A 13,770-nucleotide genomic window follows, 5' to 3' on the forward strand; every position below is an offset into this window, starting at 1 on the left:
TTATAAGCTCCAAAATTTGAGGGATCAAACATGATTGTATCAATATCACTCAGTAATTGGTAGTATTAATTCTACTAATCCTTATTTTATCATTTAGGCTAGAGAGCATCACAAGTCTTTTTGGATCTCGGGTCATGAATGTTGAGAACCCAAAAAGTAAGATATTATCTCTTGCTCCTAGCTTGTGATGGTATATGTTTCTACAAGAAAGGATGAATTTTACGTACACATTTACTTTTGGGTGCCTAAAAAACTGATCTAAATTGTTTATCATATTGCATAGAATTTATCATGGTTCCTTTAGGAACCCAAATCAGTTTGTTCGAACTAACATTCTTGAATGGACAATGATAAGTTCTATGTCTATGTTTGCAACAAAAGTTGCATTTGCTTTGGTGCCGAATATGTAAGATAGGGCCTTTAATGAAGGTGGTTGGATTTTGGTGAGGACTTCTCACAAATCCGATTCCACTTCTTTTATGAATGTGACCCTTATTTGTAAGGATCATATTGAAAGACTTGCTACCAACCTCGAATTTCTTCAAAGTGTCCTTAAGTAGCAAGTTTTCCTTTTGAAGAGTTTCTAGATCATGGTATTTTATATATGGAGCTAAACTATTATGATATTTAGTTTTTAATTTATCGAAATTACTGAGAAGACTATCATGCTCCTTTTTTTAACAATTTATATTTTCTACTAATTATTTTACATTCATCAAATAAGTCATGGAAAGTATTTAATAATTCATCAAATGATAAATCTATATTAATTAAATCCGTTACCTCCTCTCTGATGGCCATTAGGGCGTAGTGAGCAACTTGCTCGGTGTTGGACTCTTCTTTTTCGGACGCACTAGAGTCATCCTACGTTGCTTTGAGCGCCTTCTTCTTTGATGTTCTCTTCTTGGCTTAGGGACAATCACTTTTGTAGTGTCCCAGCTTTTTGCACTCATAGCAAATAACTTGGTCCTTTTTGGGTACAAATTTATTTTTTGTGTCATTTTTAAACTTGTTTCTCTTAATGAATTTTTTAAATTTTCTTGTTATAAGTGCCAAGTCATTGTCACAGTCCTCATCACTTGAGTTTTCTCTAAAGTGCTAATCTAAAGTTCTAAGTGCCATATCCTTCCTGTTCTTTGGAAGGATGTCTTCTTGCTCTTCATGAGCCTTGCAAGTCATTTCATAGGTCATTAATGACCCGATTAGTTCTTCAAGAGGGAAATTGTTTAAATCTTTAGCCTCTTGAAGAGCAGTGACTTTAAGGTCCCAACTCTTAGGAAGGGATCTTAGAATCTTATTTACGAGCTCAAAATCCGAAAAACTTTTGCCGAGTCCTTTTAGACCATTGACGATATCCGTGAAACGGGTGTACATGTCGCCAATAGTCTCGCTTGGTTTCATTCAGAAAAGTTCAAAAGAATGTATCAATAGATTGATTTTTGACTCTTTCACTCTACTTGTGCCTTCATGAGTCACTTCGAGTGTATGCCAAATATCAAACGTGGTTTCACAAACCGAAACATTATTGAACTCATTTTTATCAAACGCACAAAATAAAGCATTCATAGCCTTTGCATTAAGAGCGAAAGTTTTCTTCTCCAATTCATTCCAATCGATCATTAGAAAAGAAGAATTTGAAAATCCATTTTCAACAATATTCCAAAGTTCAAAATCCATTGAAATAAGGAAGATCCTCATTTGGGTCTTCCAATAGGTGTAGTCCGTCCCATTGAACATGGGTGGACGTGTAATAGAGTGACCCTCTTGGTTTCCAGCGTATGCCATCTCTCTTAGGTTTTAATCCGATTGAGAGTTAACCTTGCTCTGATACCAATTGTTAGGATCAAGAGCACTAAGAGGGGGGGGGGGGGGGGGTGAATTAGTGCAGCGGAAAAACCTTCGTCCATTTCAAATGACATTCGTACGATGAAATCATTTCCAACGTAAAACTATTTTCGGAAACATAACTTTAAAGCGAGTTCATAAAGGAGTGCAGCAAAAGTAATGAGGAAGTAAAGCATATATGGAGGTTTGCAGTAAGGTAAACAGCAAGAATAAATGCAAACCAGAGAGCACCGTAATTTTAGAGTGGTTCGGTCAATCTTGATCTACATCCACTTTTGGCTTCCTCCTCCGACGAGGTCACCAATGTCCACTAGAGGCCTTCCTTCAATAGGCGAAGGCCAACCACCCATTTATAGTTTCACTCCTTTTGACGGGCTTAGGAGACAACCCTTATAGAATTTTCTCTCCTCTCTTGAATGATCAAAACTTGGAAGAAAAGAGGGAGGAGAACTTTTGGCCTTTACAACACTTTTGAGCTCTAAAATCACAGAGTAAGATCAAGCTTTTGGTTTCCCTTTCATGCAGAAAGGGTGGGGTTTATATAGGCCCCAATCACTTTGAATTTGGAGTTGAAAAGTGTCATCTCCCGATTTTTCGGGGTCCTGGCGGTACTACCACCTGTCATCTGTCACTGAGCAGTACTATCGCTCAGTCTGGGCGGTACTACTGCCTGATATCGCTCGAAGACCGAGCTCAGGCGGTACCACCGCTTGACACGAGTGGTACCTGTTAGGATCGAGAGCACTAAGAGGGGGGGGGGGGTGAATTAGTGCAGCGGAAATTTTACAGCGATTAAAACCGAAAGCTGCGTTCGTTCGATAGAAACTATTATGATGCAAAAGCTGATTCACAATTTGTATCTAAGTGCAGTTTGCGTCTAAGCGCAGATTGCGTCTAAGCGCAGTTTGCGTCTAAACACAGTTTGCGTCTAAGCGCAGTTTTGCGTATAAGCGCAGTTTGCGTCTAAACACAGTTTGCGTCTAAGCGCAGTTTTGCGTCTAAGCGCAGTTTGCGTCTAAACGCAGATTTACGTCTAAGCTCATATTGCGTTTAAGCGCAGTTTGCGTCTGAGCGCAGTTTACGTCTAAGATCAGATTGCGTCTGAGCGCAGTGCAGTTTGCGTCTAAACGCAGTTTTACGTCTAAACACAGTTTTACGTCTAAACGTAGTTTTACGTCTAAACGCAGTTTGCGTCTAAACGCAGTTTTACGTCTAAATGTAGTTTTACGTTCAAAAGTAGTTTACGTCTAAAACACAGTTTTACGTCTAAGCAGAATCAAGATGTAAACGTAAACTACAAAGAAACTTGTTCGCAGAAATCAGTTTGCAGTTATAAACAGAATCAAGACGTAAACGTAAACTGCAAAGAAACTCGTTCGCAGAAATCAGTTTGCAGTTATAAACAGAATCAAGACGTAAACGTAAACTGCATAGAACCTTGTTCGTAAAAGCGCAGAAGACAGTTTGCAGTTGTAAATGAAATCAAGACGTAAACGTAAACTGTACAGAACCTTGTTCGTAAAAGCGCAGAAGACAGTTTGCAGTTGTAAATGAAATCAAGACGTAAACGTAAACTGCACAGAATTCGTTCGTAAAAGCGCAGAGAGCAGAGGCTAAGTAGGAGGTTTGCAGTAATGATAAAGTGCTCAAAATAAACGCAAACCAGAGATTTAGAGTGGTTCGGTCAGTCTTGACCTACTCCACTTTTGGCTTCCTCCACCGATGAGGTCACCGACGTCAACTAGAAGCCTTCCTTCAATAGGCGAAGGCCAACTACCCTCTTACAGATTCACTCCTTTTGATGGGCTTAGGAGACAACCCTTACAAATGTTTTCTCTCCTCACTTTACAACTCAAACTTGAAGAACAGAAGGAGGAGGAAAACTAGCAGTTTTGAGCTCTAAGAACCACTGAAAAGATCAAGATTTCGGCTTGAGTTCTTGCTGTCTCAGTGCTGAATGGGTGGGGTATTTATAGGCCCCAACCCAATTCAAATTTGGAGCTCAAAACGATCAAATCCCGGAATTCCGAGATCAGGCGGTTGCACCTCCTGACTGGAGAGGTTGCACCGCCTGGCAGAGCTCGAAGACCGAGCTCAGGCGGTGCCACCTCTCTGCCAGGGAGGTTGCACCGCCCAGTCTTGCTCGAAGACTGAGCTCAGGCGGTGCCACCTCTCTGTCAGGGAGGTTGCACCGCCCAGTCTTGCTCGAAGATTGAGTTCAGGCGGTGCCACCTCCCGGCTGGAGAGGTTGCACCGCCTAGTCTCGCTGGGAGGCTTAGCCCAGGCGGTGCCACCTCCTGGCCTAGGCGGTTGCACCTCCTGGCACTATTCCAGATCACTGGTTGGGCTCTAAACTTGGCCCAAACCAGTCCGAATTCGGGCCCAATTGGCCCAAGATTAAGTTAATGGGATCACCTCCAATTTTCCAACTTAATCAACGTGCTAACTACGATTAGTTCTAAGACAATTTCTGCAGCTTTGCTTCGGTGCGTCAATCGCTTCTTCCGGCGAGTTTCCGGCGAACTTCCGTCGATCATCCGATGAACCCTCGGTGATGCTCCTGCGGACTTCCGGCAAACTCCTGGACTTTGCGACGATCCACTTGGCAAGTTCCGACGAGCTTCGCTTGGCAAGCTTCTGGACTTCTCGGATCTGTTCTCGCAGAACCTCCGACGACCGTCCGAACTTCCGTCGAACTCTCGAACTTCCAACGTGATCATGAACTTGACTCCGGCGCAACTCCTGCTGCTTGTCTAACTTTCATCATAGTTAATCCTGCACACTTAAAACAAAAACTTTGATTGAGACAATTAATCCTAAGCAATTAACCAAGTTGTCCGGCATGTCATTGGTCCCTCGACGCTTCGTCCGATTCTTCGGCGCATCGTCCTTTCCTGCAGCCTATTGCCCAATCGGCCTGTTGGCTCCGCAACTCCGTTATCCTTGGCACAATACCCGCTCTTCTTGGCCCGATGCCCGAGTCCACGACCCGAAGCCTTCTGTCGATACGTCGACCGATCCACCGGCCCGACGTCCAATCTTCTGACATGTTCCTCCGGCACAACATGATGTTCCTGCTTTAATTGTCTCATCCTGATCAAAGCATTCTGCGTCACTCAAAACGCATATTAAATCATAAACATATATTAAGTAGTTTCATCATCAAAATATGAGATTCAACAATCTCCCCCTTTTTGATGATGACAACCACTTGATGACGGAGTTAAACTTAACTCCCGGAGTTTAAACAAACTCCCCCTATCAATATGCCATATTGATAGAACCTTGAATTCAAACTGAATTCAAGTCATTGCAATATTCATCATGAATACTTGCAACACGTCAACATGAACATATGCATAAACTTATGCATCACATGTCATGTCATCAACATACTTTCATCAACATACTTCTCCCCCTTTGTCATCAACAAAAAGGAGAAGTATCACAATCAAGTGTTTGTGATATTGGTTCAACTCATTGCATGAAAAACATAATATCAAGTTTTATCATCATGCAGTTTTGAAGCCAAAAATTTAGCAAATGTTACATCATGCTTAGAACATTCAAGCTATCAAGTTTTAGATATGCAAGTTTTACAGTATACAAGATAGCACTTGGTATGTTCAAGATAGCAAGTTCTACATCATGCAAGCTAGCAAATTAGAGATGTTCAAGAAGGCAACTCTTGCTTCTTGAAATATGCAAATTTGTCAAGTTTGGCTAGATGTGCAAGTTAGCATTTTTGCCTCTTGAGATAGGCAAGATAGCACATATGCTTCTTTTGAGATAGCAACTTTTCGCTTCTCTTTAGACTACAAGCTAGCAATTTTTACGATATACAAGTTTCGCAATATACAAGCTAGCAGAAACTTCGAAAGCAAATGCAAGATAACTTTCTTGTGTAGGCTCATGATTATTGCTTCCTATTGTAATGTGTAGGTTGCAAGTCTTGCTTCTTGAGATATTCAAGATGGTGATGTTCAAGAAGACAACTTTTGCTTCTTGAAATAAGCAAGTTAGCAATCTTTGCTACTTAAGATAGGCAAGCTAGCAATCAAGTTTTTGCATCTTCTTGACTTGTGCAAGCTAGCTATCTCCCCCTTTGTCATTGTCAGAAAGAAAGGAAGAATACAGTTTTGTAGTTCTTTTTCCTTTTACAACGATTTCAAAATCATGACAAAGGATGAATAATCAAGTTATGAATGTCAAGACAATTTTTCATCATGAATATTTTATCATTGCATGCATCATAATCATAAGTTGAAGTATTACATGCATAATATCATATCATCATTCATAATTACATTAATGTTTCAATATAGCAATTTCTTCTCAAAATGTGTAACTTAGCACTCATAGCATTTTAAATCATGATTTACATCATATGCAATACATCACATCATAATTAGAAAGCACAAGTATTGCATGCATAATTGTAAATCATAAATGTTTCATATCATGATGGTATCAATTTTGTCAAATTATATCCTACCATGCATGATCAATAACTCCTCATTTGTATTTCATGTATTATTTCATTTCATCTCATAAGGAATATCAAGAAAAGTTATTGGATGAGGAGATAAATATTTTATGAATACACGGAATTGTATAAAAATCATATCATAAGTGTTTCGTGTATTCATATTATCACATGAAGCATATTATCATTTTTGAGATTCATAACATGAATAACGTTATTACTATTTCATCAAAATTAATTTCGAGATTCACACAATATCATGAAATCATTAATCTCGATAAGATGGGAAAAGCATTTTCTTTTTAAGTGATTCTTTTAACACATCATAAAAAACTCATTCATAATTCAAGTGATTTACAAGATATCATAAATGAATTTATCACTTGTATTTCATCAAAATCGAGAACTCTAGAGATAGAAAATGATTGAAGCATTTAACATGATTGAAGCATGTTTCATATTTAAAGTGTATCTTATGTCGTAAATACGAATCAAACATTTGACAAATCTGAAATCATCCTCAAAATTACATTCAATAAATTCATGTATGACAAGCATAGATTTATCAATAAGATAGAGGATTACATTTCAAGTGTTCATCAATTGTAGCATTTCATCATATGGTAAGATATCAATGCGTAAAATTACGATACAAGTTCTTGATATCTTAACGCATGATGCAAATTTGGCAATCATAGCATCAATTCATATATCTCTTGATGATGCAAGCATGGGATAATCATAGCATAGTGTTTATAGCATCAATTCATATATTTCTCCCCTTTTTTAAGTGTTTCATCTTAAGTGATCGATTTCATGTTAGCATGCCTTTTCATTTATGTCAAATGAAAACATGCATCAACGTTTAGGATCGTAAAATGAATTTCATCATAAAACCATCAATCACAAAAATCATCATGTATATCTCATGCATGAAATTGTCAATTGAAATATTTAATTTCATCATTATGCATTTCTTCAAATCAAACATGATCTTTAATCAAAATCGAGAAATAACAATGAAAATCAACGTAATGCACATTATTACTTCTTAACCATGATTTCATATTTTCAATCAAGATCATTTTATTTGTTTTTCATAAAATATGCAATATTATCATTTTCGAAATTACTTAGTATGATCATAATAATTTTTTAACATGTAATTTTTAAGAAAATTAATTCTAAACTAAAAGAGAAAAATATATCATGAAAGCATCAAGTAATTTCAAAATAAATTAGGGGGATTTCGATTACCTCATCATTGTGGGCTGTTAAGGCGTAGTTTGCCGCCTTGCTTTTGTTGACTTTCTCTTCTTCGGAGGAGCTCGATTCATCCCAATTTTTGTTCTTCTTCTTGCGTTTAAAGCAAGTAGTTTGATTCTTTTTGCTTTTTAATTTTTGTTTCATTTGTAGTTTAAGTTCACCATCACTTGAGCTTATGCTCGAGTGGTCTTCAAATGTTCTATGTCCCAAATCCTTCCTGTTCTTTGGAAGGTTGTTTTGTTCATCATTGTCCTCATCACTTGAGTCATCGCTCAAGTGGCATTCATTTGTCCAGAGTTCCAAATCCTTCCTGTTCTTTGGAAGGTGGTTCTCAAGTTCTTCACGTGCATTGCACGTCATTTCATGTGTGATCAATGAACCAATTAGTTCTTCAAGTGGAAATTGGTTCAAGTTTTTCGATTCTTGAATAGCAGTTACTTTAGAATCCCAAGTTTTAGAAAGTGAGCGCAAAACTTTGTTAACGAGTTCAAAATCCGAAAAGCTTTTACCAAGTGATTTTAAACCATTGACGACATCCGTAAAACGGGTGTACATGTCAACAACGGTTTCGCTTGGTTTCATATGAAAAAGCTCGAAATCATGCAGTAAAATATTAACTTTCGAGTCTTTGACTCTATTAGTTCCCTCGTGTGTGATTTCAAGAGCACGCCAAATATCGAAAGCCGTTTCGCACAAAGAAACCCGATTGAACTCATTTTTGTCCAAAGCGCAAAATAAGGCATTCATAGCCTTTGCGTTTAAAGAAAAATACTTCTTCTCTAAATCCGACCAATCGTTCATCGGTATAGAGGGAAGTTGAAAACCGTTTTCAACGATATTCCATAAATCCAGATTTAGAGAAATCAAGAAAACTCTCATTCGAGTTTTCCAATAAGAGTAGTCAAATCCGTTAAAGAACGGTGGACGAAAGACCGAAAAGCCCTCTTGAAGAGCCATTTCTCTCGGGTGTAAATCCGAAATGAGAAATACCCCGCTCTGATACCAATTGTTAGGATCGAGAGCACTAAGAGGGGGGGGGGGTGAATTAGTGCAGCGGAAATTTTACAGCGATTAAAACCGAAAGCTGCGTTCGTTCGATAGAAACTATTATGATGCAAAAGCTGATTCACAGTTTGTATCTAAGTGCAGTTTGCGTCTAAGCGCAGATTGCGTCTAAGCGCAGTTTGCGTCTAAACACAGTTTGCGTCTAAGCGCAGTTTTGCATCTAAGCGCAGTTTTGCATCTAAGCGCAGTTTGCGTCTAAACACAGTTTGCGTCTAAGCGCAGTTTTGCGTCTAAGCGCAGTTTGCGTCTAAACGCAGATTTATGTCTAAGCTCATATTGCGTTTAAGCGCAGTTTGCGTCTGAGCGCAGTTTACGTCTAAGATCAGATTGCGTCTGAGCGCAGTGCAGTTTGCGTCTAAACGCAGTTTTACGTCTAAACACAGTTTTACGTCTAAACGTAATTTTACGTCTAAACGCAGTTTGCGTCTAAACGCAGTTTTACGTCTAAACGTAGTTTTACGTTCAAAAGTAGTTTACGTCTAAAACACAGTTTTACGTCTAAGCAGAATCAAGACGTAAACGTAAACTGCAAAGAAACTTGTTCGCAGAAATCAGTTTGCAGTTATAAACAGAATCAAGACGTAAACGTAAACTGCAAAGAAACTCGTTCGCAGAAATCAGTTTGCAGTTATAAACAGAATCAAGACGTAAACGTAAACTGCACAGAACCTTGTTCGTAAAAGCGCAGAAGACAGTTTGCAGTTGTAAATGAAATCAAGACGTAAACGTAAACTGCACAGAACCTTGTTCGTAAAAGCGCAGAAGACAGTTTGCAGTTGTAAATGAAATCAAGACGTAAACGTAAACTGCACAGAATTCGTTCGTAAAAGCGCAGAGAGCAGAGGCTAAGTAGGAGGTTTGCAGTAATGATAAAGTGCTCAAAATAAACGCAAACCAGAGATTTAGAGTGGTTCGGTCAGTCTTGACCTACTCCACTTTTGGCTTCCTCCACCGATGAGGTCACCGACGTCAACTAGAAGCCTTCCTTCAATAGGCGAAGGCCAACTACCCTCTTACAGATTCACTCCTTTTGATGGGCTTAGGAGACAACCCTTACAAATGTTTTCTCTCCTCACTTTACAACTCAAACTTGAAGAACAGAAGGAGGAGGAAAACTAGCAGTTTTGAGCTCTAAAAACCACTGAAAAGATCAAGATTTCGGCTTGAGTTCTTGCTGTCTCAGTGCTGAATGGGTGGGGTATTTATAGACACCAACCCAATTCAAATTTGGAGCTCAAAACGATCAAATCCCGGAATTCCGGGATCAGGCGGTTGCACCTCCTGACTGGAGAGGTTGCACCGCCTGGCAGAGCTCGAAGACCGAGCTCAGGCGGTGCCACCTCTCTGCCAGGGAGGTTGCACCGCCCAGTCTTGCTCGAAGACTGAGCTCAGGCGGTGCCACCTCTCTGTCAGGGAGGTTGCACCGCCCAGTCTTGCTCGAAGACTGAGTTCAGGCGGTGCCACCTCCCGGCTGGAGAGGTTGCACCGCCCAGTCTCGCTGGGAGGCTTAGCCCAGGCGGTGCCACCTCCTGGCCTAGGCGGTTGCACCTCCTGGCACTATTCCAGATCACTGGTTGGGCTCCAAACTTGGCCCAAACCAGTCCGAATTCGGGCCCAATTGGCCCAAGATTAAGTTAATGGGATCACCTCCCATTTTCCAACTTAATCAACGTGCTAACTACGATTAGTTCTAAGACAATTTCTGCAACTTTGCTTCAGTGCGTCAATCGCTTCTTCCGGCGAGTTTCCGGCGAACTTCCGTCGATCATCCGATGAACCCTCGGTGATGCTCCTGCGGACTTCCGGCAAACTCCTGGACTTTGCGACGATCCACTTGGCAAGTTCCGACGAGCTTCGCTTGGCAAGCTTCTGGACTTCTCGGATCTGTTCTCGCAGAACCTCCGACGACCGTCCGAACTTCCGTCAAACTCTCGAACTTCCAACGTGATCATGAACTTGACTCCGGCGCAACTCCTGCTGCTTGTCTAACTTTCATCGTAGTTAATCCTGCACACTTAAAACAAAAACTTTGATCGAGACAATTAATCCTAAGCAATTAACCAAGTTGTCCGGCATGTCATTGGTCCCTCGACGCTTCGTCCGATTCTTCGGCGCATCGTCCTTTCCTGCAGCCTATTGCCCAATCGGCCTGTTGGCTCCGCAACTCCGATATCCTTGGCACAATACCCGCTCTTCTTTGCCCGATGCCCGAGTCCACGACCCGAAGCCTTCTGTCGATACGTCGACCGATCCACCGGCCCGACGTCCAATCTTCTGACATGTTCCTCCGGCACAACATGATGTTCCTGCTTTAATTGTCTCATCCTGATCAAAGCATCCTGCGTCTCTCAAAACGCATATTAAATCATAAACATATATTAAGTAGTTTCATCATCAAAATATGAGATTCAACAGTACCACTATTGGCAGTAATAACTGCCGGCGGTACCACCGCCTGACAGGGGCAGTACTACCGCCTAGAATTCCTGGGAGACCAACACCAGCCCTAGCGGTGCCACTACCTGCTAGGAATTCTAGGTCCGAATGGGCTGATCCATTCGGCCCAATTGGGTCTGTCAAGGGCCCAATTGCCCCCAGATTAAGTTAATGGGATCACCTCTCATTCCTAACTTAATCTACATGCTAGCTATGATATTTAAGACATTAATAATGCAACTTGCTCCGGTGCGTCAATTGCTTCTTCCGGCGAGCTTCCGGCGAACTTTTGGCGAACATCCGACGAACCCTCGGCGATGCTCTGGCGAACTTCCGGCAAACTCCTCGACTTGCGACGATCCACTTGGCGAGTTTCGACGAGTTTTTTTGGCAAGCTCTTGGACTTCTTGGATTTGTTCCTACAGAACCTCCGACGACCGTTCGGACTTCCGTCGAACTCTCGAACCCCAAACGTGATCATGGTCTTGACTCCGGTGCAACTCCTACTGCATGTCTTATTTCCATCGTAGTTAATCCTACACACTTATCTCAGCATAAGGATTAGATAACAAATGACAATTGACTTCATCATCAAAATCCGAGATTCAATAGCAGTAAGATAAATTGTACAAAAGAAAAGGCAAACCGAATTTTTATAGTGGTTCGATTATCGTGACCTACATCCACTCTACTGATTCCTCTTCTGTTAAGGCCACTGGCATCCACTATCGATCTTCCTTTAATAGGCGAAGATCAACCTCATCATACACCCCTCTTCTCCTTTTCACAGGTTTAGGAGACAACCTTTACAAGCACACACTCTCTAAATAGAATTCTAAGTTTAAGCTAGAGGATGGGATTTCTCAAGAGATTTCTATAGCATTTTCTCACTTTTAAACTCTATGTGCTTATGTTTGTTAACCAGGGATGAGAGGGGTATTTATAGGCTTCAAGTTGATTTAAACTCATAGGCTAAAATGGTCACATCCCAGGTTTCCTGGGTACTGGCGGTACCACCATCGTTCTTGGGTGGTACTACCGCCATAGGTTCTGCTACTAAGCGGTACCACCGCTTGATAGGGAAGGTACCATTGCTGGCAGCATTACTGTCGGTGGTACTAGTACCCAGCCTAGGCAGTACCATCGCCCAGATTTCCTATGTTGTTGTTCCCTAGGTAGTGCCACCGTCGGGCAGGGTTTTAGCACCTTGGTTGGGCCTTGAATCCGACCCAAACCAACCCAAGTTTGGGCCCAGTTGGCCCCTAATAGAGTTGATGAGATTACCTCCTAATCCCAACTCTAATTATGTGCTAACTATGATTCCTAAGACATATTCTAAGCAAGATAAGTCTGATTTCTTATAGCGATCTTCCGGCGAACTTCCGACGATCTCTCGGCAATGTTCCGACGGACTCCCTACAAGCTCTTAGACTTCACGGTAATCTTCTTGGCGAGTTCTGACGAGCTTATTTGGCAAGCTCCTGGACTTCTCAGTTGGTTCCAGTAGAACTTCCGACGAACATCCGGACTTCCGATAAACTCTCGAACTCCCAACGAAATCGCGTTCTTGACTCCGAGACTTTATTTTGCTTTTTGCCTTACTATTGTAGTTAATCCTGCACATATAAAAACACACTTCGATCTAGATAATTATTACAAAGCATGAATCATGTCGTCCGGCATGTCATTGGTCCATCGACGCTTCATCCAATTCTTCGACGCATTATCCTCTCTTGCGGCCTATTGCCCAATCGGCCAGTTGACCTCCGCAACTCTGATAACCTTGGCACAATGATAAGACCCTAAAGTCTTATCGTAAAAGAAATGAAAGAAATGATAAGGCTCTGATACCAAATGATAAGACCCTAAGGTCTTTTTGTGGAAGAAAGGGGAGAAAAGGGAATGAGAATGATCGCTTCGAGGGGATCGACCTCCTTGATCGCTTCGAGGGGATCGGCCCTCCTTGATCACTTTGAGGGGATCGACCCTCCTTGATCATTTCGAGGGGATCGGCCTCCTAGGGTTTGTCCATAGAGTGGAATAACATTTCTTCATTGATGGATTTTGATTTAAAGAAAGGGTTATATCACCATTTATAGAGTTCCACCTAAAGTCCACTAGGACTTAGACTCTTAATAATAATAATTAAATATTAAATAAACTTCTACCCGATTTTAACTGAGCTAAACAGACTCAATAAATAACTGAACTAAACTGACTCAATAAACATTATTCAAAAGCTTAGAAAAAGGGTCCTAACAATTCCTCCCTCTTCAAATCAGCCTTGTCCTCAAGGCTGAGTAGCATCAATCTTGGGAAGCTTCTCTTTCAGCACTTTAGTCATAGACTATCTGCAACGCATCATAACCCGTTGATCAAGTAAGTATGGTCTCCACTTTTTGATAGTGTAAGTAATAGATCAATCTTTCAGTGTAGTAATCGTTGCAAGAAACTTCTAGCCCTGTATAATCAATTTTATCTTTGAACCTTTGCTATCACAAGTGAAAATCCATCAATCAATGATATTTATTTCGAATCTATCATATTCTTCAATGTGGTGGGCCAATCGGTCAACAGTCTCACTATCCATAAAACTGTTAGTGCTACTAGTATCAATTAAAACTATAATAGGCTGAAGCTCCAAAGCTCTGCCAACTTCCATAGTTTGCGGG

The sequence above is a fragment of the Musa acuminata genome, chromosome BXJ3-8, assembly GCF_036884655.1.
Source record: "Musa acuminata AAA Group cultivar baxijiao chromosome BXJ3-8, Cavendish_Baxijiao_AAA, whole genome shotgun sequence".
Classification (NCBI taxonomy): domain Eukaryota; kingdom Viridiplantae; phylum Streptophyta; class Magnoliopsida; order Zingiberales; family Musaceae; genus Musa; species Musa acuminata.